This window comes from Anomaloglossus baeobatrachus, chromosome 1 (assembly GCF_048569485.1).
Source record: "Anomaloglossus baeobatrachus isolate aAnoBae1 chromosome 1, aAnoBae1.hap1, whole genome shotgun sequence".
In the NCBI taxonomy this organism is placed as follows: Eukaryota; Metazoa; Chordata; class Amphibia; order Anura; family Aromobatidae; genus Anomaloglossus; species Anomaloglossus baeobatrachus.
In genome coordinates this window covers 136,996,335-137,023,870 of record NC_134353.1, presented here as the reverse complement: position 1 = coordinate 137,023,870, position 27,536 = coordinate 136,996,335, and the positions used below count along the sequence as shown (strand labels likewise).

At 37.8% G+C, this 27,536-nt stretch overlaps 1 protein-coding gene and 1 long non-coding RNA gene across 5 annotated transcripts in view; one reads left to right on the top strand and one right to left on the bottom strand.

The window, feature by feature from the left end:
- SGCZ (sarcoglycan zeta) overlaps nucleotides 1-27,536 on the top strand; it is a 1,566,603-nt gene that overhangs the window by 744,982 nt on the left and 794,085 nt on the right. The gene's annotated exons all lie outside the window — the stretch shown is intronic.
- LOC142290386 (uncharacterized) lies at nucleotides 8,000-13,192 on the bottom strand. Of its 2 annotated transcripts, none has more exons than XR_012750287.1 (3): nucleotides 13,075-13,192; nucleotides 8,893-8,956; nucleotides 8,000-8,097 (listed from the first exon to the last, which is right to left on the bottom strand). It is a non-coding gene; the product is annotated as an uncharacterized LOC142290386 (long non-coding RNA). The 2 variants fall into 2 exon arrangements; XR_012750291.1 differs by having other exon boundaries at nucleotides 13,111-13,130.

The following is a 27,536-nucleotide window of genomic DNA, read 5'->3' as shown; positions in this document are numbered from 1 at the left end:
CTACATCTTCAGGGAGCAGAGCTGACAGTGTCGTGTGGATTACGTCGGACCTGGAGGCGTATTTGGTGATTAATAAAGGGGTGAAACAGGGTTTTCTTTTGTCTTTTATTCCAAATAAAGGATTTTTCGCTGTGTGTTTATTTACTTTCACTTTCAGGTTGATCATAGAAGGTGTCTCGGGGAGACACCTTGCATGATCAACCCCGGTATTACCCCGATTGCTACCGCACCAGGGCAATTCGGGATGAGCTGGGTAGAGTCCGGGACAGTCGCATCTAATGGATGCGGCTATTCTGGCCGGCTGCTGGGTGATATTGTTAGGCTGGAGGGCTCCCGATACCGTTGCACTCCCCATCCTGACAATACCAGCCGTGCGGCTTTATCCTGGCTGCTATCAAATATGTGGAACCGCATATATTTTTTTTTATTATTATTTATTTATTTTACTGCACGATATAGACCCGCCCACCTTTGGCTGTGATTGGTTGCAGTGAGACAGCTGTCACTCAGCTTGGGGACGTGTCTGACTGCAACCAATCATAGGCACAGGTGGGCGGGGAAAGCACGGAATAACTAATTGACTAATGAAGCGGCAGCCATTTTCTAAAGAGGAAAAGATACCGCAGATTTGTGACAGACGTGGAGCGAGGCGCCCGTGATCGGTGAGTAGGAAAGGGAGAGGGATTGTGCTGGGGATGCAGGACGCATGCAGATAGCAACATGTGCACATAGCCTTACTGTGAATAGTCACATTTATGGTGATAGAACTGTTCTCGAACGTAACTCGAACTGTCGAGCTTTTAGCACAAAGCTAAGTTCGAGTTCGATCTCGAGCACCCCCCAAAATCACTCGAACATGAAATTGGCGAACCTCGAACCTCAAACATCGCTTATCTCTAGTCATTATCAAGATTCTCAATTCTGAGGTAAAATCTGTATTCATTGAAGACTTTCCCATTACTGAGAGGAGATGGTGGCTGTTACTGATGAGGTTCTGTGTAGACAAAAGATGGAGGAGTGGAGATCTGCCTCTAGCTCCTCCCTCTATCTTGCTCCTCCCTCCTCTCATCATCATAGAATCTCATCAGTAACAGCTCCCATCTCCACTCAGTAATGGGAAAGTCTACTCTTCACTGAATACAGATTTTACCTCAAAATTGAGAATTTGGATAATGACTGATCAATTCTGGCAGAGAAAGAAGCAAATTTGTCTAATAAGATATAATACAAAGTTGCTTATGTTCAGATGTACTATTGAGTTATGAGATAAAAATTAAAATGACGGGTACTCTTTAAAGTGACTGATAGGTACAAAAATGTAGAGACTTGTGAATAGAGAAACATGGATGTATATGATTTTTGGGGAAGGATTTTTGTTTTTTACTTTGAAAATATTTTTTGCTGTTTTTAAAAAAAAAATCCAAAAAAAAAAACCCTAAACATTTAATAACTTGTTCTTCATGCCCGTTATGATTTGAAATTAAATTAACCAAAGGGTGGTCCTTAAATGTGTAAATAACAAATGTAGAGTTAATAAAATAGTTTCTTTGATCAAATTACAATTTCATAGGTAGAACATAAAAGGCTTACATTAAGTTTCAATTTAATTGAGCATGTAATACAATAATAATTTCATATAAATATTAAGCTTGGAATAACTTGTTTTTTTATAGACTAATAGTTAGCCTTAGGTATTACTTACCTATTCGTTTCATATATTTATGGTGCAAAAACTGCTTGAAACTTCAAAGTACTGTACTCTATTTCTTTATTATTGGAATTTTAATAGCTAACATCTACTTAGTTTGTTTCAAATTTGCGTGAACTGTAGACTTTATATTTTAAAATCAATATACAAGCTTGATACAATATCCCATTATTCCTAAAATCATAAGACCTGGCTGAAGCATAAAAAAACCCATAAAGATGAGATATTAATTGATTTGTCCACTCAAAAATATGTAAGAATGTTAATTGTCTTATGAGTCCTTACAGTAAAATTAAAAGGTGACCGTCGCATTCTAAAAGCTTTAGTGTTGTGCATTTATAGCAGAATGCCAAGCATACACACTCTTTATAAAGATTGAGTGACTGTTCATCAGTTCTGTGTTAATACTTGTACAATCTCCATCTTTTACTATTGGTGCTTGTCAGCATTTTGTAGAAAATCTCATATCAGTAAACGTGGTCTTTTTCAGGAGAACCACAATCGCAATCATCAATCGTTTATGATTGTGTTTCTCCTAAAGTTGAAATCCATTCAGAAACGCGTTGAAAATAAATACAATTTATCTTTATATATCTTCATCCGGGAATTTTGTCATCAGCGACACAGCACACCCACACTTCTTTTTCTAAAAAAAACCCTTGTTTGGCGTTTACGTTATATAATGACTTCAATACAATATTTTAAACATTTCTTAGATCAGATATGGTGTGAGTTGCCTGTCACTACTAATACACTGTGGGTCAAAGCGCGTTTAATGTGCTTGTTTATTAACTTTAACTGACTTTAATGATAAACAAGTTTTATATAGTTTTTGTCCTCTTTTCCCATTTACCTTTGAGAGAACCCCAAAAACCTGTCAGATTTACAAGCTGGCGAGAAACTGAGTTTTGGTATAAGGTAGCCTGGATCAAAATCTAAATATAATTTCAAATGGTTAATTCTTAAAATATCATACATATTTGCTAAAACAAGTTATTAATCTGCTGATGGATCTTCCTGGCAAGACAAAAATTACAAAGTTGCTGGGTGCCCAAACTAAGACATTTCGATTGACTTCCATTATACTATTCCAGCGTTATAAAAGAGGTCTGCAATCTTCCCAATTTGATTGCTACATAATATGAATGTGTCAGGAACCATAATGCTTACCTCCATTTTCCTTTTTGTGCTATATTTTTTATTGATCTTAGCTCTACCTCATGTCCCGATAAAATCTATTATGTTTTTCTTAAGTGTTAGAAACCAATACTGAGTTCTATTTTACAATTCTCACATTTTTTTAAAATATTTAATATATCTTTTCATGGGACAACACTCAAGATCTGATTCTTTAATACAATGTAAAGTTGTCAGGTGCAGCTTGCATAACAGTGGAAATTTGATGTGCCCTTTAAATAACTCAACTGACAGCCAGTAATGTCTAATCCATTGGCAACAAAAGTGTGTACACCCCTAAGTAAAAATGGCCAAATTGCACCCAATTAGTCATTTTTACTTTGAGGTGTACATGGGGAGCAGGTGTGTTAAATATGTTATCGCTCACACTCTCTCATACTGGTCTCTGAAAGTTCAACATGGCACCTCTTGACAAAGAATTTTCTGAGGATCTGTAAAAAAGAATTGAGGCTATACAAAGACAGCCAACACCCTGAAACTGAGCTGCAGCATGGTGGTCAAGACCATACAGTGTTTTAACAAGACAGATTGTACTCAGAATAGACCAAAGAAGTTCAGTGCACATATTCAGCATCATATCCAGATATCTTTTCAAAATCGAAATATGATGCTTTCAGCATTGCTTTAAAAGATTAAAGAGGTAGTTAATTGTTAGCCTGTCAGTACCCAGACCATACGCCGCACACTGCATCAAACTGATCTGAATGGCTGTCATCCCACTCTTCTAAAGATCATGCTCAAGAAAGACGCTAAACAGTTTGCTGAAGACAAGTAGACTAAGGACATGGATTACTGGAATCATGTCCTGTGGTGTGATGAGACCAAGATAATCTTACTTGGTTCAGATGGTGTCAAACGTGTTTGGCGGTATCAAGATGATGGGTAGAACGACAAGTGTGTCTTGCCTACAGTGAAGCATGGTGGTAAGTGTATCATGGGTGGCTTCACATGAGTGCTGCTGGCTGTGGAAAGCTGCAGGTCATTGAGTAAATCATGAATGCCAACATGTGACATAGTGAGGCAGAGCATGATCCCTTCCCTTCATAAACTAGGCCGCAAGGCAATATTTCAACATGATAACGAACCCAAAGACACCTCCAAGATTACCACTATCTTACTAAAGAAACTGAAGGTAATGGAGCTGTACTTCCCAAGCATGTCTACAGACCTAAACCCTATTGAGCATCTGTGCATCATCCTCAAATGGAAAAAGGAGAAGTGCAAGGTCTTTAGTATCCACCAGCTCTTTGATGTCACCATGGAGGATGGAAGAGGATCCAGTGGCTACAGTGAAGCTCTATTGAACTTCATGCCCAAGAAAGTTAAGTCAGTGCTTGAAAATATTTACACTGTGGGCCCGATTTTGCCATTGTCACTTAGGGGTGTACTCACTATTGTTGCCAGTGGTTTAGACATTAATATGTGTTGAGTTATTTAGAGTGCACATTAATTTTACAACTTTATACAAGCTGTACACTGACTATTTTTACATTGTATGAAAGTGTCCTATGTTCAGTTTGGTCCTATGACAGCATGATAAAATATTTTCAAAAATCTAAGGAGTGTACTCACTTTTGTGATATACTGTGTGTATATATATATATATTTATATATATATGTCTATGTTATGAATCGGCACCGCCATAGCTAGCAGCCTGCTGAGGTGCCTGTTGCACTCAGGCGCCGGCTGCCGTTTTTGGCCATGCCTCGGGTCGTCCAGCTGGCTGCTTATTCCTCCACGTCTAAGTGTGGAGAGGCTGCTAGTGCACATGTGCTCGCCGATTTACCCCAGCTAGAGCCTAAGTCCAGTGTTTCACCTAGTGAGCACTCTCAGCCTGCCATTTCTGAGGCTAAGTCCTCGGTTCAGGTTACTGAGCATGCTCCTACACTTAGTGCAAAAAGCCTCTTTGCACAGGTACTCATGCCATTTCTAAGTCCTGTGTTGTGCCTACTGAGCATGCTCAGGCAGATAGTTTGATTTCTGAGACTGTTGTTCAGGCTACAGAGCATGCTCAGGCACTTAGTACATCAGAGGCTAGGTCCGGTGAGGACCTCACTGAGCATGTCAGTGAGGTGGCAGGCTCTGATAGGCCGACACACATCAGGTGTCCTGATGATGTGGCCACTCCGGACTGGCTCGCGGAGGCCCGTCTCTATGACACGGCACCTCACCATTGGTCGTCAAACGATGATTGGTGAAGTGTTTGGGGCGTGGCTGCTATGAGGTCATCAATGACGTGGCGGTTCCGGATAGGCCGCTGGTGACGTTGCTGATGACATGGCACTCTTCTATTGGACCTTGGTAGTTCCACTCTGGGTTTGGGGCAGACCCAGGTTATAAAAGGGGCTGGAGACAACATGGAGGTGCGCAGTCTTTACATTTGCTCAGACACAGCACACCTCCATGTTAGAGGCTCATTGCGGCATAAGCCTTTGTTTGGAAGTGGTAGGTAGGGTTAGGCGTCTGGTGCTTGTCACGCCGAGACACCCATGGCTCAGCACGTTAGGGTCAGGCGCCATGCTTCCACCTCCTACCGTCCAGTCCTGATTGTGCAGCCCAGTGAAGCTAACTGGGCTGCGGCTGCTGCACCTCCTGTCTGATTGTGCGCCCTATGCACACGGACAGCGTACCCCAGGACCCCTGTAGCGTTAACATGGTGTTCCTGGATAGGGTGTGTGAACCCTATTTCCCTCTTCGGCTTACCAGTCAAATGCTACTGGTGTGACTACCTGGTCTGACGTGTCCTTCACACACGTGGCCAGTCGAGTGGTGACCAGAAATGTTAATCGGAGGACCGCTCGGCCTGACGTGTCTTACACACGTGGCCGATAGGACGCTGTCGCAGCGGTCTTCTCGGTCAACGCTAATTGGTTACCATCCGGCCTGACGTGTTCCCTACACACGTGGTCGGAGTAGCGCACGCTCCACCGAAACGCTAACTGGGTTGTCGTCCGATTTGACGTGTCCCTACAGATGTGACCGGTTCCCAGGTCTCCTGGGTTATCTCTGAGTCATCAGCTCTATAGTCTCCGCCTAACTCACAGGATGCCAGCAGCTCCATTGCCATCTAGAGCACGCTGGAGATTAGGATATATACCCCCTGGTCCTAATCTGCCGATCCCCCCGTAACAGTCTATATATACATAATATATATAAAATAATTCTATATAAGTTCTTTTTTAAACTTAAGAAAAACATAATAGACTTCATATATACACCGGCAAGCAAATGGGTAACAATGTTTTGAAATTTTGACTTTCTGGCTCCATATCTCACCATCCAATACAGCTCAATCATAAATTTGACTTTCAACTCTTGTCTTTAGCATATGTTTAGTTATGCAGATTCTTGTCATGTTACTGTTACTGTTTTCTCCTAAAAATCTAAATTTTAATTTTTATTATTTTGTTAGTATTTTGTAAATCCACCCTTGGCTTTTAACCCTACCTGAATCCTTCTTGGCATGTTCTCTATCAAATTCAAGCATGTCTCTACCAAAATCTCCCTCTATGACTCTTCTACACTTTCACAATGTTGGTACATACTGGTCTACTCATTTGAATATGTACTCAGCTTTTTCTTTAACTCTACCCACAAGTGTTAAATTAGGCTGAGGTCTGGGGACTGTGGGGTCCAAGCAGCTCTACTTCATTGTAATTGAACCATTCCTTTGACAATTTTGACATATTTTATTGGTTTTCCTGCTGGAACACTATGTCATCCTTTTCATACCCATAGTACTAGGGTACGAGTGTACGAAGTATTTCATCTTGTAGGATACTCACATATAGCTCAGCATTGAGACCACCTTCAATGCTAATTAAGTATCTAACGGATTTGGCTGTGAAACATTCCCATATTATTAGGTTTTGTTTGTCCACTAAACTTGACAGTTCCTTTAATTTCTCGATCTGATATATTTGTTTCCCCTTGTTTCTTCAGATCTATTCACACCCATCAGAGCCTAGTCTATTGACTTTCATCTCATTGCTCTCCAAATTACGCATTTTCAATCTTCTACTGCCAACTTTTTGGCAACCTCGAACCAATGGTTCTTTTATGATATTGAAGTTGTTGCTTCATCACCTTTTTTCAGCCACCATTCTCGACTTGTGTATCATTCGTTGCACGGTGCTTGCATGTCTGTGATGTCAGTATTACAAAGAATATGAACCTCCTCTGCTGTTGTGTTTGTCACTGCAGAACTAATAGACGTTGTGTTCCGCCGACACACTTTCACAATGTTGGTACATACTGGTCTACTACTGATACATTTGTATCCCCTAGTTTCTTCAGATCTATTCACACCCATCAGAGCCTAGTCTATTGACTTTCATCAATAGACTAGGCTACTGTTTACAATATGTTACCTGGATATCCAGCTCTTGGCTTTATGAATTGATTGACGGAAAAAATTTAGCATTCTTACCAATGTCATTGCATTCACATGATGCAGTTTCGCAATTTCCGTGAAAATCTTTTTCTTGGCTGCTCCTCGATTTGAACAAGTGACCTTCACTTGGGAATCAACATAATAACACACGGAACTACTAGGGAATGTGAGAACAGGTTGTAATTTGTAGTATATTTGAAGGAAAATATTTCCATCACCACTAGCAAAACAGTAACAATGCAGTGACATGACAAGACTCTGAATAACTAATCATGTGCTAAATAGTTGCAAATCTAATTTATGTACAAGATGGCCAACATGATTGTATATAAAAGGAAGTTAGTCGGACATTCAAAGCTGCAGTGGATGGTGAGATATGGAGCCTGAAAGTCAAAAGTGCAAATTATTGATACTCTTTTGCGTGTCAGTGTATGTATCTTCTGTGGAAATCTTTGGAGCCAGCTATTCCCTCTTTCTTGTAAGTTCAACAGTTGAAGTTGAGTTATTAATTAATATTAAATGATATGGCCTCTTTAACTTATACATTGAGTGAAGAGGTCCCACTCCATCTGATCAAGGGAATTTGTCTTAACTTCTTTATCAGTTTAGACAAATATATTTGATAATAATTAATAAAAAAGAATAGAATGTAAAGCTGAATGTCATTTATGAGAAATGGGTAGTAAATATTTTTTCTTTACAGATGTTCCCTTATCAGGGGCTTCTTGAATTCACTTTCTATCCAGCTTAGTAGGCTGCACCCTAAGTGCTTGCACTTCATCCATGATTAGTTGTGTCCTGTGCAAAACCAAAAAAGGCAAATGAGATTCGACTAAATCTCCATCTCTTCTTTTGCATAAATTGTATCTACTTACTGCTACTTGATGTCATTTACATTATCATATGAACATGGAAAGTAGGAAATTAACAACTGTGTATTTTCAAGAACGTTTAGATCATCATTGCTTTAAAGATGTATTTTTATTGTATGTTTTGAAAGTTTAAGAAATCCCAAATGTTTAAAAACTATCCTGCTTATCATTTTTTGGATATTCATACATTACATTACAGCACCTGATGAAAGGGAATCTTAAGAAAGATACATAAAAGAATGTTGACCCTTTGCCACATTGCTTGAAGCATATGGATGTCCTTTGATTGCTTACATCAGAAGTGTTTTGTAAAGCAGCTGACATTTTTTATTTATTTGACAATTTCTCATTGCAAATAACTATTCCTACAATGTGCACATTGTATAAGGTCCACTAAGGTTTGTTTTGACCTCACTCAAATATTATTATTGTCTTTTGTATAATTATTACACCATTGAATCAGGGATGCTGTAACTTTTGTTATTGGAATTATTTAGCATTCACATTTTCAGCATAAGAGAAATAATATTGCTGTTTGTCATGAGTTGCAATCGCTCTTTACATACAGCTTCTAGAGCAATATATTGTAATCAGATATCACATTTTAGTTAATTATAACATGTACATTTGCTATGGCAGGTTTCCGTCACCACTATTAGTGTAAAGTAAAAACATTTGTTTTTGTTTTGAATTTTTTTTCCAAGGTAACTTACTAACTTACAGAATAATTTCATTGTTGACTTGAGAATCTCAAGAGCTTCCTAATCTAAGGTTAATGAAAAATCCTGAAAAACAAAAAATAAGGTTTTGTCTATATCAGCAGAACTTTTTAAATGAAATTGACAATCATTTGGCATTAAATTAAGTCAAGTTTCTGCTTCTTTCAATTTGAGATTATTGCAACACGCTGTACTTTTCTTGTGGTTTCATAGTTTTTAAGGTTAAAGGTATACATAAATTCATCAACTTCAACCTATGGTCTAGCATGTTGAACCATAGTAAGAGAAAATACAAATTAGTGGTCATTTTCTCCATATTTGGGGAAAAATGTTTTCCCAATTCCACATACGGCAATCAGACTAGTTCCCTGGATCAAAATCCCATCACCAAATCTAATGCTTTTAACACCCTCGCAAAAACCTCCCACTCCTAGACATTCACACTCACTTTCTCTGACAATTCTACTGGTTTACTCCATTTACATAGTTACATAGGTTGAAAAAAGACCTAGGTCCATCTAGTTCAACCTTCCTCCACCAGTTCTAAATTTCATCACTAGATCATTTATAATCAACAATGTTGTGTGTACTGAAGAAATCATCCAGCACTTTTTTAAAAGTTGTTATAGTGTCAGCCATTACTACCTCTTGTGGTAAGGCATTCCATAATCTGATTAGTCCAACTGTAAAGAACCCTTTCCTATTTAGTTGCCGGAATCACCTTTCTTCCATTCACAGTTAGTGCTCCCTGGTGCTTAGTATTGCCTTTGGAAGGTATAAGTTATATGTCAGTCTTTTGTATTGACCACACATGTATTTATACACAAAATGAGATCTCCTCTTAGATGTCTTTTTTCTAAGCTAAACAAATCCAACTTTTTCATTATCTGGGAGGCCTTCCATTGCTTACAATAATCTAGTTGCCCGCCTTTGAACTGACTCTAATTTGTGAATTTCCTTTTTAAAATGTGGAGCCCAAAATGGATTCCCATATTCCAGATGTGGCCTTACAAGTGATTTATAGAGGGGTAACAATATGTTGGGATCATGGGATCTAATCTCTATTTTTATACACCCTAAAATCTTCTTTGCTTTTGCAGCTGCTGCTTGACATTGAGTACTGCTGCTCAGCTTACTTGTAACCATTTAATCTCAAAATGTTTCTGTAAATTTCTTGTGTAACAATTTCTTCTCTCAATGACACAGAAAGAGCCACCATTCTCCAAAATGCCACACTCGCATCAGCTATGAACCTAGCTGTCCCTCCCGTGCATGCCTGAGTGCGATGAAATAATATACATCCCTACCACACCAACCTCACTAAAAAGCTTTGGTAAGTGTCCAGGTGTACTGAATAGTTGTGCAAGAGTACACATTTGCTGTAGACGTTCACCATATTCAAACAAGTAACTTGCACATTCAAGTCAGCCTTAATGCCTCTTTACACGCTGCAATATCGGTACCGATATCGCTAGCGTGGGTACCCGCCCCATCTGTTGTGCGACACGGGCAAATCGCTGCCTGTGGTGCACAACATCGCCCAGAGCCATCACACATACTTACCTGCCTAGCGACGTCGCTGTGGCCGGCGATCCGCCTCCTTTCTAAGGGGGCGGTTCATTCAGCGTCCCAGCGACGTCACAGCAGTGTCACTGAACCGCTGCCCAATAGAAGCAGAGGGGCAGAGATGAGCGGGACGTAACATCCCGTCCACCTCCTTCCTTCTGCATAGCGGCCGGGAGGCAGGTAAGGAGAGCTTCCTCGTTCCTGCAGCGTCACACGGATCGATGTGTGCTGCTGCAGGAACGAGGAACAACTTCGTTACTTGTGCAGTAACGATAATTGAGAATGGACCCCCATGTCACCGATGAGCGATTTTGCACGTTTTTGCGACGATGCAAAATCGCTCATCGGTGTCACATGCAACAACATCACTAATGCGGCCGGATGTGCGTCACAAAATCCGTGACCCCAACGACTCCGCATTAGTGATGTCGTAGCGTGTAAAGCCCCCTTTACCCTCTGCTAAACAGGACTATTTCTTAACCCTCATATGTTATTTATTTCACAACTGCAAACAGCAGCTATTGAACACTTTTAACACTCTATCCTCTGCATTCAACACAGTCAACCACTCCATCCTAGTACGGATTCTTCCTTTGGCTTATGACTTTGCCCACTCCTGGATCTCTTCATAGCCCACTAACCACACATTTAGCATCTCCTATTAAAATACAACTTCCTTATTCCACCCTCTCTTTGTCGGTGTCCTTCAAGGCTCCATTCTATGACCCCCTACTTTTTTCCATCTATACCTTTTGCCTGGAACAACTCATGACGTTCCATGGCTTCTAGTTCCAGCTATATGTTGATGGCACTCTGGTCAACTGCTGTAGCCCAGACACCACCGCTGTCCAGAATCCCAGAGTGGAGTGTCTATCAGCCATATTATCCTCCTTCTCCTTTTGCTTCTTAAAGTTCAAAGTGGGCAGAACCAAACTCATCATCTTTCCTTCATCTTACCTAAATACCTTACTCAGTCTATCACTGTAAATTATATCAGGCTCTTCCCTGTACCAGACGTCCACTGCTACAGACAAACAATCGATTTTTCCTTGTTTTTCAAACTGTACATCCAAGCTCTTACCACCTTGACTGCATACAAATAAAAAATATTTCTAGAATCCATCCTTTAAATCTACTAAAATGCTAGGGTATGCGCTCATCAACTACTGCAATATCTTGCTCTGTGGCTTCATGATAACAGTCTCACATCTCCCGAGTCCATCTTTCACTCTGCTGCTCCACTAATTCACATTTTTCTTCACTACTTCTTCACTTTTTCCCCTCTGCAAATCCATTAACTTGCTTCCAGTTTCCCAACGTATTCAGTTCAAACTACTAACATTAGCATACAAAGCCTTCCATAATCTGTCCCCTCCATGTGTGTCCAAATTAATCATCAATATGCTCCCACACTCAATTTCCAGGCCATCAAGACCACCTCCTCTCCTTCACATTTGTATGTTCCTAACCCAATTGTCTCCAAAACCTCTCACTAAATATATGGATATCTGTGATTTGATTTCTTTGCCTATGTGGATTGGATGAGTTGTTGCCAACATCTGGTGGGAAATTTATGTCAGTAGCACCTTTAGAAATATATTTCGAAAATTGGTGATGTGTTTAATTTATATTTCCTCCATTGTAAGTGAAATACTTTTCTGAAAAAAGTTATTAATGAGAATCTGTCAGCTGGTTTCCGCTATGTAAGCTGAGGACAGCATGCTGTAAGAGTTAAAAAAAAAAAACAAAAACAAAGAGCAGCTGTCCTGCTTTTATCAGTGTGTGTGAGTGTGTGCAATTCTTTACATAAATTAAAGAGTTTATTACCTTGTGATTACCATTACAGAACTAGAAACTCATGTACATGGCAGTCCAACATGCCCCCTGCATTGATTGACACCTCATAGCCATTTCATTATCTCTAATGAGGGCCAGATGTGGGTGGGGGTAGCTCTGCTGTGTTCCTGAATCTAAATTTTATAATTGCTTCAGAATGGCTTCAGACAGTAATCTATGTGATACACCCATGGATTCAGAATCTATTTGCCTACATTATGTTGCTGTCAAAGGAGGTAGCAAAAACGTGCTGACAGATTCCCTTTAAAATGGCACAATATTTATATTATTAAATTTGGCTACATCTGTATGAATATTAATGATAGTATAAAAACTGATGCACTGAGTCTTACAAAAAGTAAGGAACCTCTTTCACATGCAAAGGCATACAGTAATGCCAGAGTGTAGTTCAACAATTTATAACAATATATATATATATATATATATATATATATATATATATATATATATACAGTATTTATATATAAAACAGAGTTTATCAGAAGATTTGTTTATATCATATTTCATGTAACTTGTAAATTCTACTTTATATATGTATTATTGTTGAAATGTATCTGTTGTGGATAAAGCTCTCCAGCTTGGTGACCTGTCGATTTATGCTGTCTATTGTTTTTATTGTATATTCATATGTCCTTTTACTTACATTCTTATATGTGTCATATGAAGCGTATTTAAAATTAACACCTTTTAAAAATCTAAATTTTAGCATAACATAGTTCATATCAAAATCAGTTAAAATACATTTTTAAGCAAAGTCTCACAAAAAATTGTATATAACTGCAAGGAAGGAGTCCCACCAATCTACAACATGTGAAACTTTTGGCGAGTGTTATGGGTTATCCAAATATTTTCTGTTTTCGCTGTGGTGTTAAGCACTTATCAGCAGGTTCTGCCTGTTCTGAACTGCAACAATCTCTCCTGGCTCAGACCTCTCCTGGTGGTGATTCTTCTGCCTCCTATGATGTCACAACAACAGTGTCGTCATGTAGAGTAATACCCCCCACATGCTTGGCCCCATAGGAAAAACGTTGTGAAAAATAATTAAATATTCTTGCAGTGCCATCACAGAGCACATGAATTTTTGCATGCTGCCTGTTTAAAGCACCACTTAAAGATTTATTTTTTTATTTTACAGCTGTAATGGTGCTTCTAATATAAGTTCCTTGATCCTACTTTTCTACTCACCACTGTAGTATTCATCATCTATCACCATTACTGTTGATGGCCTTAGGCAGTTTGTGACCTGCTGGCAGCTACAGTGTTTCTTGGAGTGTGCCGGAGGTCACTCTGCAATGTAAGTCTATGAGAGCCTCATTCTAGTCTTTTCATTGCTCTCATAGACTTTCAGTGAGAACTTGTAATGTAACTTCTGACTTCTTGCCAGTTACAAGATGGAATCACAAGATGGCTGTCACGCTGGCTTGTGGAGGCCCTAAGACAGATTGGAGAGAGATCTCCAAAGTTCAGTTAGCAAATTACCCACAAGAGGGAAATAGAGTAGTCAGCAAGCCGGGTCTGTAAAAGGAGGTTTTGTTGATGGTACAGGAGTAAACAAATCATAGTCAGGCGATAGCCAAGGGTCAGGAAACAAAAGGGAGAGACGGAGCCGAGGTCAGGAATGAGGATACAGATAAGTGGCCGGGGAGTCAAAGCAACGTTCAGGGGTGGAGGATACACAGGTCGGGACCAGGGTCAGACAGCTAGGGCTGAGACAACAACTACAGACAGGAATGGGGAGTCAGGTAACGAGGGACAGATGAACAGAGGAGGACGTGAATCAGGACTAGGTAGCAGGGAGCCTGGACAGATAAGGTTAACTCTTAGGAGCTAGGCATGCACGCTGCAGAGCAGGAACTATTATTGGTGCTATTCCCGAGGAGCAGCATGAGGATATAGCGACTTGTCCTCCAGAATGAGGCAGAATGGAGTTAACCTCTCCCATGACCTGTAATCCTGAGATAAGATACCAGCAATGGCTCAGTGGTGGCTGAGCCAGGAATGGATCATGACAATGGCACTGCAGGACCTGAGTGGCGCAGATAAAAAAACAGAAAACGCTAGCGGGTGAGTATAAGAGAAGGGCATCATAGACCTTAAAATAAAAGCAGCACTCAAGTGCTGAAAACCCCCGCACTAAATTTTGTCATTCAATCAATTTTCCACTCATATAGTTTAAAGGCATGATGGGTGCCCTACAAGTGAGAACATTGTTGCATGAAATGGTGTAGTGTAAAATGGGGAAATCTACACTGGACATTATGTTTAAAAATAAAAACTGTTTTTTTTATGATTTAAAGTAACTATTTAACTTCTAAATTCGTTCTAAGAGAATTGATGTAATGAGAGCACCATGAGCTAAACAATTTGCTTAATTTAATTTAATATATTTAATATATTGTCAAAGAGAACGTAAGTCTAATAATTATGAATCTGGATGGAGAAGCAAAAAAAAGAAGCATAACATACTGAAACATCTTCATGAAATCTTATATCAGGGAGTAATTTATTTTATAATTGGATTATGCATATTTTATCTGAGTTCAAGATTTTTAAGTCTTTCATTAAAAAATTGTAATTATACTTCCCTTTAAATAGCTGGGAAAGTTTTTTGTTTATTTTTTTGATTCAAATATTGGCGAGATTGACTTCATTTTGCACTTTTAGTGCTAATTCACAAAATATCACTTAGAAATTGTAATAAATACATTTTTTGGATTAAAGTACAGCAGTAATGTTTAAATGAAATTGCATTTTCCCTTGAATTAAAGCAGTTTTTCTTCTTGCTCTCATTTCTATTCCATTTACCTTCTGCTGCAACTGATAAACAATTTGCCAAAACATTTTCTGGTATTACACTTTAAATCCTCGCGTGTCCCTTGTGGTTATTTTACAAAGAATGTTCATTGAAGTATCACAATCCTGCTAATTTTAACTACTATCTTAGCTGGATATGTGTTGGAAGAAAATTGCAGCATTAAACAAAACACAAAGTTTAGTTTTAATTATGTGTCGAAAATACAAATATACATTTTTATTTTTTTTTAAGAAGACAGAGAAATGGAATGCTTACAGAGCAACCATTGTCTTTCTTTCATAAATCAATAGTGCAAATGAAAATAAGAAACTTTGTAATATATCTTATCAGAGAAATTGGCTTCTTTCTCCTCGTGGATTAATCTTTTACTATCAATTCATGGGGAAAAAAATGTTTTCAGTGAAGACAGTTATTTCCATTACTGAAATAGGAGATGACAATTGGTGCTTAGCAAATTCAATGTAAAGGCTAGGGAGAGAGCGGGAAACATTCTGTTGTAGGTTCTCCTGAATGACAGGTACAGTCCTCCAAAGAGCTTTATGAGCACAACTGTCATCTCCTACCTCAATAATGGAGAAATCTGTATTGACTTTATCTGTAAAATAACTATATTTAGAATGATTGATCAGTCCATAAGGAGAAAAAAAGCACATTTCCCAAATAAAATATATTACAAAGTTTATTTTTCTCATGTGCACTATTGATTTATAGAAAAAAAAAGCATTTGTTACTTTTTAAACACTATTTACTCTTAAGGATTCATTTTATAAAGTATTGTCATGATCTAGGCCCGCTTTTCCCTGCTGCTGGTTACACCCAGCTCTGACCTGGTTGTGTCAGGGGTTAACTTCCCTTGCCTCGTTCTGGATCCCAGGACGCTATATATTGCGCCTCTACCTATGGCTCAGTGCCAGTGATATTTCTGCCTTGCAGCTTGTATATTTGCTCTGGTGAGTGTTCCTGATCTGTTCTGCCTCCCTGCTACTGTGTCCTGACTTTGACTCTTCCCCGATCGTCTGCCGGTTTCAGCCCCTGACTTCCCGCTCCTGTCTATTGTTTGGGTTTCCCTCTGCATACCTGATCTCCGGCTTCTGACTTGGTTCTGCTTTCTGATTTTGTAGTGACTCGACTTTCCTGGCCAGACCCTGACTGTTTGACTACTCTATTGCCCCCTGGTGATTCACCTGTTAAAATTGCTGAAGTTACTCTGCCTTTCTGTTACAGTATTTCTTTGTCTCTCCTCTACTACTCTGCTGCCACCAAGTGGAGATCACACTGTACCACTTCTAACTAGCCTTTGTAAGGCGTGACAGTACAACTAAAAACTGGAGGACCATTCTGGTCTTTTGGAAAAATGATTCCTTTCCCCGTTGATTTCCATTGTACTCATTACTTGAACCGAGCCTGTCCTAACCTTCAACGTGCTCTGTTTGAGAACCGTACTGAGCACTCTAACATTTTAGTGCTCAATCATTAATATTCATGACAAATGTTAGAGATCAGTAAAGAACATGTTTATGGTAGTGTGTCAATACTAGATCGTTCATAGTAATGCTCATGTTGATTGGCAGGAGCTTCTGTTTAATCATTTATGTAGCAACACAGATCAGCAAGGTCTGTGACAATATATGTTAAATGTGAGTTCAGAATTTCAAAACTTTTGTATGTTGAAAAATATTGCATGCTAAGGAAATTACTTAATGGATCACTAAGCTGTTACATTTTAAATGATTAAAAGCATAGAATTAAAGTATGCAACAATCAGTGGTAAATGTATTATTGGTCAAAATGAGTCAATTTGACAAAATAACTGTACAGATTTTGCTTTCAAATATGCATATCTGATTATTTGTAACAAACAAGTATATTAAACTATAATTTCCTTAACCATATCTTGACTAACATAAGATTGATAAAAACAAACAATTAGCCATATGGGTTAGGAAATAACTAGGGCAGGCAATGCTTTCCTTCCAATATGACTTTATCTTGGAGAATACTTCAAAACATTACTACCACAGTACAAACACAAGAAATCATAGACACCATATATTTTGCTTAAAAAATATAGATTTTATTTTTAAAGTAGAAAAGCAATGTTATAAAAATAAAAGTCAAATGTAGAAAACTACAAAGGTGAAGGAGGGGTTTGAAGGGGATTTAATTCAGACTAAATATACATGAGTGCAAGTAGTGACAAAGAAGCCTGTATTTATATCATGATTACAAGGGAGAAAAAGAACAAAAAATCCAACCTAGTCAATGAAACAGGAAGTGAGCCAATATCAAGATTGTAATACGTCATGTGATCAGCGTTCCCAATGAACGTTTCATTTCTTAGCTTCCTCTCTGTAGAGAACTGTGTGGTGTCTCTTAATATAGTAGTCCTAACAATTAGTGTAAACTACCATTAATTAGGTTTTGGAGTAGTACATGTCACATCCAGCAATGCCAGTAGAGTATTAAGAGGAACAATAACTTCCATTTAATATCACAATAAAACTTTCACATCTCATCTGTGAACTGAATGAATATTTATTGCCATAACTGTTTCTCCTCTTTCCATATTCATAGTTCTGGTTCATATCATTTGTTATATTACTGCACTATCCCTATGTTCAGATGTGCAGTAATATGTGACTCTTCAGATATGCTGTTGTATTATGGCTGATGAAGAGACTTGAGTAGTCTTAAAAGCTTGCTGTCTTGTATCATCTTTTAAGTTAGCCAATAAAAGGTAACAACCACTGAGCACTTTCAATTTTGACTATTTTTAAATTTGCCAGTGACTAAAGGATTGGAAAAACTCCAATGGCAAAAATTACTGGATTTATTTACTTAAAAACTTATAAAAACAACGTGTTTCAACCTTTCAGCCTTCTTCTGGTATAAAATAGTCAGAAAGATACCCTTGGGAGTTTTCACAATCCTTTAGTCACTGGCATATATTTACCTCTTAAGACGGGGCAGCAACACTACTGCAGGCTAATCTTCTCTGTCATATACTATATTCTAATCGTTTGGGTTTTTTTTTTTTGTTTTTTTTTTAAATTACTGCATGCACTGATCAACCTATTAATAAATAACACTAGGGAACAAATGAAAAAATGTGTTAATTCCCTAGGTATTAGGGTTGCTTTTAGGTATATTCAGCCCTCTGAATCAGAATATGTCAATCATTTTTTGCTACAGCTCTACTTTTTGAGATAATCTACAGTTGCCCACATATGAATTTGGGATTTTTTCCTTGACATTATAATTTTATAATTCTAGAATCAAAGAGTCTGTAAGGCATGAGACAAATACTTTAAAACTTATTAAATACAATGCATATTTAAATAAGTATTAAGATATAAGGCTTGCTGATGAAAAAGGACATATTACAATATCGACAAGCGAATGGCAGCTGTTCATGACCATTTTAAGTTGAGCCTAAAATGTGTGCTTTTTCTCAATGGAAACAAATGTGGATCAACTCCAATAGGTCACTCAACCAAGATACCTGAAGAGAAGAACAAAATTACTCTGGTCCTACAAAAACTATCATACCATGATCACCTGTGGCCAATATATGTGGATCTAAAAATGGTTAATATTGTCCTGGAACAGCAGATACACCATGTATCCCTGTTTATCTGTCTTTGGGATAGTGGATCAGAAAATGAGCACTAGATGAGAAGATAGTAAAGGCTCTAAACAAAGAGGGAAGATGCTTTGACTATACCTGCAGATAATTCTAGGCGGATATTTTTGATAGTCCTCCAATCAGAGGACTCATAAAAGATCCAAACTTCAAAGATTCATTGAATGATACTGAGGCAGATGCATGGTCTTCTTTCACTATAGTTATACAGAATTTTCTTGGGAAATCTAAAGTAGATAGTTGCAATGAAATAGTAGAAAGAATATTATCTTCTTTCCATCACTTTGGCTGTACAATGAGTATGAAGGTGCATTATTTCCATAGCCCCTTCGATTGTTTCTCAGAAAACCTAGATAAAATGAAGAGCAAGGTAAAAGGTTCCACTAAGATTTAAGAACTGTAGAAGAAAGATATAGAAAACACTGGGATACCCCCATGATGCCCAATTACTGCTTGTCTCTTCAGTGATTGCTGTGGCACAACTTACTGCAAGAAATCTTTAAAGTGCCATTTTTACTAAGAATCTTAGTAAATAAACAGTGTCTTAATAACAAGTTTTTATGGATGTTTAATTCTTATTTCGTGATGTAAATTCTATAAAAATAAAATAAATCTACATGTATGAATTTGTTTTAATAACCAAGAAGGCAAAAATAATATTGTTTAGTAGACAGTAGTTTTAGTTTTGTGATAGTTTGCTTGCATATACATGGTGTATATCACATCTCATTTGTTTATAGCTGATGGAAGAAAAATAAAGGCAGATTTGGAATCAGTGACAAAAACTGACCTATAAACAGGTTACATTTATCATACACTAATTTTTTCGTACCCCAGTGTAATGTATGTGGACATGCTATTAAAATATTCTAATGATTGACACTTGATATATATCCACAATCATACAGTAAGTGCCGATAATGTTGACCATGATAGCATTTAACATTTAATAAATAAAATAACTGACAGTTATTTTGAGGTTATATCATTGGGATCATTACATTAAAGAAGAAGGGGAGCAAAAACGGAGAGCAAATAATCAAAAATGAAAAATGGAAAATCACCTGGTCTTTAAGAGGTTAAACATGGTAACTAACTGATTCATGTAAATTATTTTTTTTTATCTCCCAAATACATGAACTTCAAAGGCTCTATTTAATTATTGAATCAATCTATGTGTACACAGCAAATGAAATATAGTATTATTATGCAGCTATTGAAATCAATAAAGTATACTTTCTGTAAAAAAAACAAAAAAATGTTGCTTTTTCTAAAATAGAAAGAAAACAGATCAAAACTTAGTATATACTAAACTATTAAAAATGTACACTAAAAGTGCCCTTACTGTAAGCCAAAGAATTATTAAAACTATAGCGTCAAATAATCTATGAATACAAATAAGAGAATATATTACCATCAACTATGGTTACTTGTCCAATTTTTAATAACAATAGTAGTTTAGTACAATCTGATATGCTGACATAATACCGCAATACAGCACAATAGAATGCCTTATCTTCCATGTTTTACTGAATGCTCTTGAAATTACAATTTTATTTTGCTTGGTATTTTCAGACTATAATTCCACAGTGTGTTTCAGAACTATTAAGTGCAGTGGATATTCCGTTGCTCTTTTGCAGATATTTATATTTTTGGAAATTGCAAAATTGTTAGAAACAAGTTGAGGTTTGTCCAAGATAGGTATTTCTATGAGTTAGTCTAATTATATCTGTAGTAGAAGTAAGAGTCCTGGTGCACCGCCTACTCCGCGTATTGCTGTATGTTCAGCTGTTTAAGCCCCAATAAGCTATGGAGGGGATCCTGGTGCAGACTCACGGTGTAAGCCACAATTAATCCAAGGGAGAAAGAGAGTTGCACTCCAAGATGATCACCTTATCACTCCGTCTTTATTTCAGAAGAAACATGAAGGTACAGGCAGTGGGAAGGGTGAGACAAGCCATACAACGCCGGACGACGGCGTGCCGTTTCGCTAGGACTTAGCTTCCACGGGTCCAGTGCTTTATTTCTCAGCAAGGTAACAATGTTAAACTCTAACCTTTAATGACATATAGTTAAAAATACTTTATAGGAGTAGGTAGTTAATCCCTGGGGACAAGGATACATAAAGCTATATAAATGAAAAAACTTTTTAACTCCAGCGGACAAATTTGAGGATGCAGATATATATTAAAAAATTTTTTGCATTTGCAAATCTTTATTTTGAAAAACTTCCATAAAATTGGAGCCACACTTCTGGGCGGTGAAGGAAAGAGATTAGGAGTGGTAGCCTGCTTGGACTACGCGTTTCGGCGTACAAGCACCTTCTACATGGTCTATCAAACTAAAGGCTAGACTAGAGGATATTCTCAATGGTGTCTAAACAGAGCTGATAAAATAGTGAATGAGGCAGTACGTGGTGACCTGTTAATCAATAAGAAAAAATGCCCTAAAAATGAGGAATCTACAATTGTTTTTTCAACTCAGTATAGCACAGATTTTTATAACATCAAAAAAAATTCTTCTGAAATATTTACCTATCCTTAATCAGGACCCTAAACTTAGAGAAATATTAATAAACAATAAAATCAAGTTTGTTGCTAGGAAAGCACCTTCTTTGAGAGACATTTTGTCTCCGAGTTATTTCTCTAAAAAAACTACTACATCTACAACATGGTTAGATATTAAAGGCTTTTTTCAATGCGGTGCTAAGAAATGCAAGTGCTGTCATTTTGCCAAAAAATCAAAAACCTTTTTTTCATTTGCCTATAATAAAACCTATGAAATCAACAGCTTTATAAACTGTAGTTCTGATCATATTATTTATTCGATAGAATGTAATAGCTGTTTGATTCAATATATAGGCTGCACTACAGGACCTTTAAAAAAACGCATTTGCAAGCACTTATCTGATATTGAAAGTACTACAGCACTTGGTATTTCTGCCGCATCCAGACACTTTGTGACAGCGCACAATAGAAGTACAGACACTCTCTCTTTCATGGGCATTGAAAAGGTTTTTCCACCCCCCCCCCCGTGGTGGCAATTATAAACGCAAGCTATTGAATAGAGAGAGTTTCTGGATTTTCACTCTAGGCAGCCACATGCCTGGGGGTATGAACAAAAGACAGGATATCATCACATGTTATTGAACAAATCTCTGATTTTTCTATATAAATCTCTACAAATTTGAAATCAGTGGATTTAATTATTGCAAATTTTTTTTTTTTTTTTTAAATATCTATGACAAATAAATTAATAATATACAATTGAAAATTGACTAGATAAAAGTAAAAAATCTAGAAAATAATTTAATCCATACAAATCCAAGATTTGAAAATTGAGTGAACTGAAAAAGAAGGAAAGGGAAAGAAAAAAAAAAAGAAAAAAAAAAGAAAAATATTGCTGGGATTCAATCACACTAAACAAATAATAAATTGGAATGATTGATTTACAATACTATAAGGGTTACATTAATTATGGGTGACTATTATAAAAATTTTGTTTAAAAAAATATAAAAAAATGATACATTTACATTTGATATATAGTTCTATCTGCTCTGATCTATTATACTGTAACATCTATGAATTAATGCCATATACTATGAATATATTTATCCCATGTATGAATATGTGTTACTTATACTAATGATTTTCCATGAACAAGTATAGAAGGAGCTTTTGCCATCATAGGGTTAAAACATGGGAGGTTTCATGTTTGATTTTAATCCCTTTCCTTCACTTTTTCCTTTCCTCCCCTTTTTCTATATTTTGGCAGTCTAGCCTTTAGTTTGATAGACCATGTAGAAGGCGCTTGTACGCCGAAACGCGTAGTCCAAGCAGGCTACCACTCCTAATCTCTTTCCTTCACCGCCCAGAAGTGTGGCTCCAATTTTATGGAAGTTTTTCAAAATAAAGATTTGCAAATGCAAAAATTTTTTTAATATATATCTGCATCCTCAAATTTGTCCGCTGGAGTTATAAAGTTTTTTCATTTGGATTTCCCGTGGCTGGCTCCTGCTCTGGTTTTCCGTGCGGACTATCATCTGGATTGATACTGGAATCCACACACAGGAGTGTACGGGTAAGCTGGCTTTGAAAACTATTTAGTTTTTTGTATAAAGCTATATTATTGCAAACTGATCGACTTCCCTCAAAAAATCCTCCCAGTAATTATCTATAAGAAGGAGGATATAAAGAAGGAAGGTTTTTAGAAAAACCAGATGCTCGCCTCCAGGTCAGTTGACACAGATGGTGAGTATCCCACAATATGAGATACTTTCTACACTTTCTATTTTCTACTATGGGTATGAAAAGGAACAATATAGTGTTCCAGTAGAACAATGACCTGATGCATAGATCGAGATTGGCAAAGAAATGGTTGAAAGACATTGAAGTAGTAGAGGTGCTGAATTGGGGTCCAGACCTCAAGTTAATTGATCACTTGTGTATAGAGTTGAAGAACAAGCTGCATACATACCCAAGTGAGTCGACTAGTATGGATCTATGTTGGGAATGTGCAAAAAAAGACCTTGCATCAGATTTTGGTTAAGACATGCTTAAATCTGATCAAGAACATGCCTAGAAATTTTCAGGCAATGCTGAAAGCCAAAGGTGGATTTACAATATAATAAAAAAGTAATAAAAATATATATTTGGATTTTTTTTTGGAGCAAAACAGTAACATTGCAGTGACAAGAGAAAAATCTGCATAACTAATCATGTGCTAAATAGTTGTGAATTTAATTTATGTATGAGATAGCCAAGATGATATTCTTTAAAATGAAGGTAGAAGATGAATGTTGAATAGATAGGGATGAATGTCACACTGTTGTGGGGGAGCAACAGTGACTTGTGTTTATCTCTGAAGAAGGAGAGGCGTAGCTCTCCGAAATGCATTGAAATAAAATCACTTCCTGAAATTATAGACTGTCTCTTCCACATGTCAGTGTGGCAGTCAACCCTATCTATTCAATGGTCATACTTTACTCCATGTGGCACTGTAGCAGCCATGCCATACAAACACTTTACAGTCAGTTGTGATTCAGAAAACTATACAAGGGGAGCTCCCCTAGTTGGTTACGCCCCAGGTACCATCTGATAAGACCCTATCTTTTTCGCTTCTTCTCTTCCAGTTTTTTTACTTAAAATGAAGATAGTCTCATGTTGAATGTTGTAGTGGATGGTGAGATTTAGAGCCTGAAAGTCAAACGATCAAAACAATGTTACCCTCATACTTGTCAACATCTATCTTTTTCTATGCTTCAAGAATGATCTCTTTAAAATCTTGGATGCTGGATGGAGAGTGATATTCAACTTTTCTCTTCAGAATTCCCCATTGGTTTTTGATTGAGATTCGACGTAGGAGACATACTTGATCACTAAAGGTCCTGTCACACACAGAGATAAATCTTTGGCAGATCTGTGGTTGCAGTGAAATTGTGGACAATCAGTGCCAGGTTTGTGGCTGTGTACAAATGGAACAATATGTCACTGATTTCACTGCAACCACAGATCTGCCACAGATTTATCTCTGTGTGTGACGGGGCCTTAAATCACTGACTCACTGTGTTTTTTGGATCATTGTCATGTTGGAAAAGTGCATGAATACCAAGGGGACAGAGTGATGGCATCCTGTTCTCTTTCAATATAAAGCAGTACATGTGTGTATTTATGATATCATCAATAAAATGTAGCTCCCCGACACCAGCAGCATTCTTGCAGCCCCCACATAAGTAACATATGTAAGCTCAGTGTCATTCCGCAACGTAGGAAAATAAAATATAATTTTGCTTCATTTTCTAATTAATAGCTATATTTGTTCAGCTACAAGTACCCTTTGTCCATCCTTACCCGATGAATAAGAGAGCACTTCAGTAAATTGTAACTTTTAGCAATAGCAGAGGCTTTAAATCATATAAATGTATTTCCTACTTAATGATTCCAATAAGGCATAATATTTCTTTATGTGTATAATTAGCTTGATTTTTATCTCTATACAATAATTATTTTGGCATCATTCATTTTTATATTCTGTTCTTTCACTAACAATTATCTAGTTACCATGACAATTTAAAGATCAATAAGAAAGTAACTGTGACTGCTTGTTCTCTATAACATATTTAATTGTATTGATGAATGCTGCATATCATGGCTCCCAATGGAGATATGTTAAATATATAAAAGCAGCTAAAATACTGAAAAAATACCAAGAATGACCGAAACTGTTACATCAGTAGCTTCTAAATGTTTTCCTGGGAACTAACATCTGTAAATATTATAATATGTCCATATACATATTTAAATACTACTTTAGTGGAATTAAATGTGCAGTATACAAATAAATACAAATTTAGGAACTCTGTATACAATAAAGGAGATGTTTGCAATTTTAATCTAATTTGATTGTGTATACTCCGTAAATATACAAAAGCAATTCTGCCAAGCAGAAAGATAATGCCTCAAGTCCTGAACTAGACAAGCTAACAGAGCAAGGACTAAAATGTAACTTTTAATATTTCCACTTTAAAATCAAATAATAAAGTACAGTGCAATAATGTGCAAAAAACAAAATGAACAAACAACAAAACAATTAGCATAGATCTCACCCGATCCTTCACCATGAGCGGACCACAAACCACCAGATAGATGATAATACAGGCGGATGAAGGGTTTACAAGAAGTAGGGTCCAAATGGAATATTTAATTCCAACCCTTGTTGTGCCCCATGCAGTTGCTTCTGTGGCTCCCCTGACCTGGTCAGGCACCACTGAGTACTGCACCCATGCTGGGACAGTACTTCCAGGTAATCCTAATGGCCAGAATGAGGTGTGTACACACAGACACATAGCAACCAGGTCTCCCACACCTTTAGAGGGGACCCTTGGGTAGTCTCCAGAGGGGGCTAGTTTTCAAATCTTTTCAAGAGGTGGAGCAGAGGGGCTGGTTGTCAGGAAGAAAGGAGAGCCAGTCTGGTAGTGGAGCGCGGCGGTCGCGAAGCGGGTACGCGCGCTGCATTTAGTCAGACCCTGCGCGGTGTAGTGACAGTTGGTGGGGGAGAATAGTCACCTGGTAGTCAGAGAAAGAGGTGCTCCTAGTGACAAGGCACGTACGGGGTACAGGTCCCTAGAGCACACTCAAGTTTAACTATCTGCTGAACCTGTCGGTGAGGGGAACTGCAAGGACCTCACCAACCACACAGAGTCCAAGCCTCAGCAGCAACGCAGGGACCCATTAGGAGACAGAGCTTGGAAGCCATCTCACCTGGTCCACGCTGCTGGAAAACGGGCCAAACACAGGGGAGAAAAGTCAGTAGCAACTCCCTGGATAGACCCCCAATGTACTTCACGTCAGGGGGTTAGCCGAACACAGAAGTGATAGGAAGGCGAGCTAACAGGTTACCCTCAGACTGGCCCGAAGGAGACCCTGGTCCTACCTGGTTCATCACAGCAACGCCCAGGTCAGCTCACCACAACATCCAGAAGTGAGTAAAAACCAGTTAAAAGACTTTTGGACTCAGCCTGTGTTATTCCGGGACCTACTACCCTGTTCACCCGAGCCCCTGGGGCCTGCCTCACTCACGGGAGGCTACATCATCTGAAGACCCCATCAGCCCCAGACGCTTGTAAAATCTGCAGTGGCGGTCATTCACAACCCTGAGCGCAAGCCGTGAGTGGCGTCACGACACATTTAAAAACTGACATTACCTGTTGCCATATTGAAGAAGCCCTGTGGCGTCCCTGAAGAAGATGAGCATCCCTGGGGTGTCACACTTCCACCCTTACAAGGTCAGCACTCAAATATCGCAAGTTACCCTTAATAGATCATGAGCCCTCCCAACGCGTTTCCCTCTCAGATTTCAAACAGAGTTCATCAGGGGAGATTATGAAGTACAGCCTGCAGTGGCAGCTGCATGCACACCACAATAATCGTATGTGCCAAATGGCCATTTTACAAAACAATGTACTTAGAAAACGATAAAAAAAATTCCACGTGTAATAAAATTGAAAAATATAAATACAATTCTGACATTATATTTTGGGAAATGTTTTTATGGTGTACATTGTGTGCTAAAAATGACCTTGCATTATGATTCCCTTCATCAGTACTCATATGTTGATACAAAACTTTTAAAGTTTTTTTATTATTTTAGTGGTGAAAAAAAAATTGTAAAAAATTTTGTTTGATAGTGCTGTGCAAGGGTCTATATTTAGCAAAGCAAAACAACTTTTTTTATTGGTACTATCAATAGATGTGACATTTGGAATGGTTCGCACAGAATTTTTTGCAATGTTGTGGTGACGAAAAAAATGCAATTTTGGATGTTTGATTTTCTTTCTGTTTTTGTTGTTTACTGATCTGATTATTTTTTTTTCTATTTTGATAGCTCAGACCACTATAGACACGGAGATACCACATATGGAGTTTTTTATCTTTATTTTTAATTGAGGAAAAGGGGGTGATTCAAACTTTTTTATAATTTTTTAAACTTTTTTTTAACTTTTTACTCTATTAACTAGACTCCTTAGGTGACTTGAACCTTTAATCATCTGATTGCTTTGTGACTAGTGGTGAGTGGACTCTCAGATAACCGGGATCGGTGGGTCCATGTTATCTTTTTTTTAAAAACCCGATTCTGGTCCGGAATCCAGTCCCCATATAAGTCTATAGGGATCAGAATCTAGAGATTAAAAATGTTAGCAGAAAGGATAGGGTGATAAGAGCGCGTACTCTGTACTTACTGAGGATCTGTCATGGCAGTACACTGC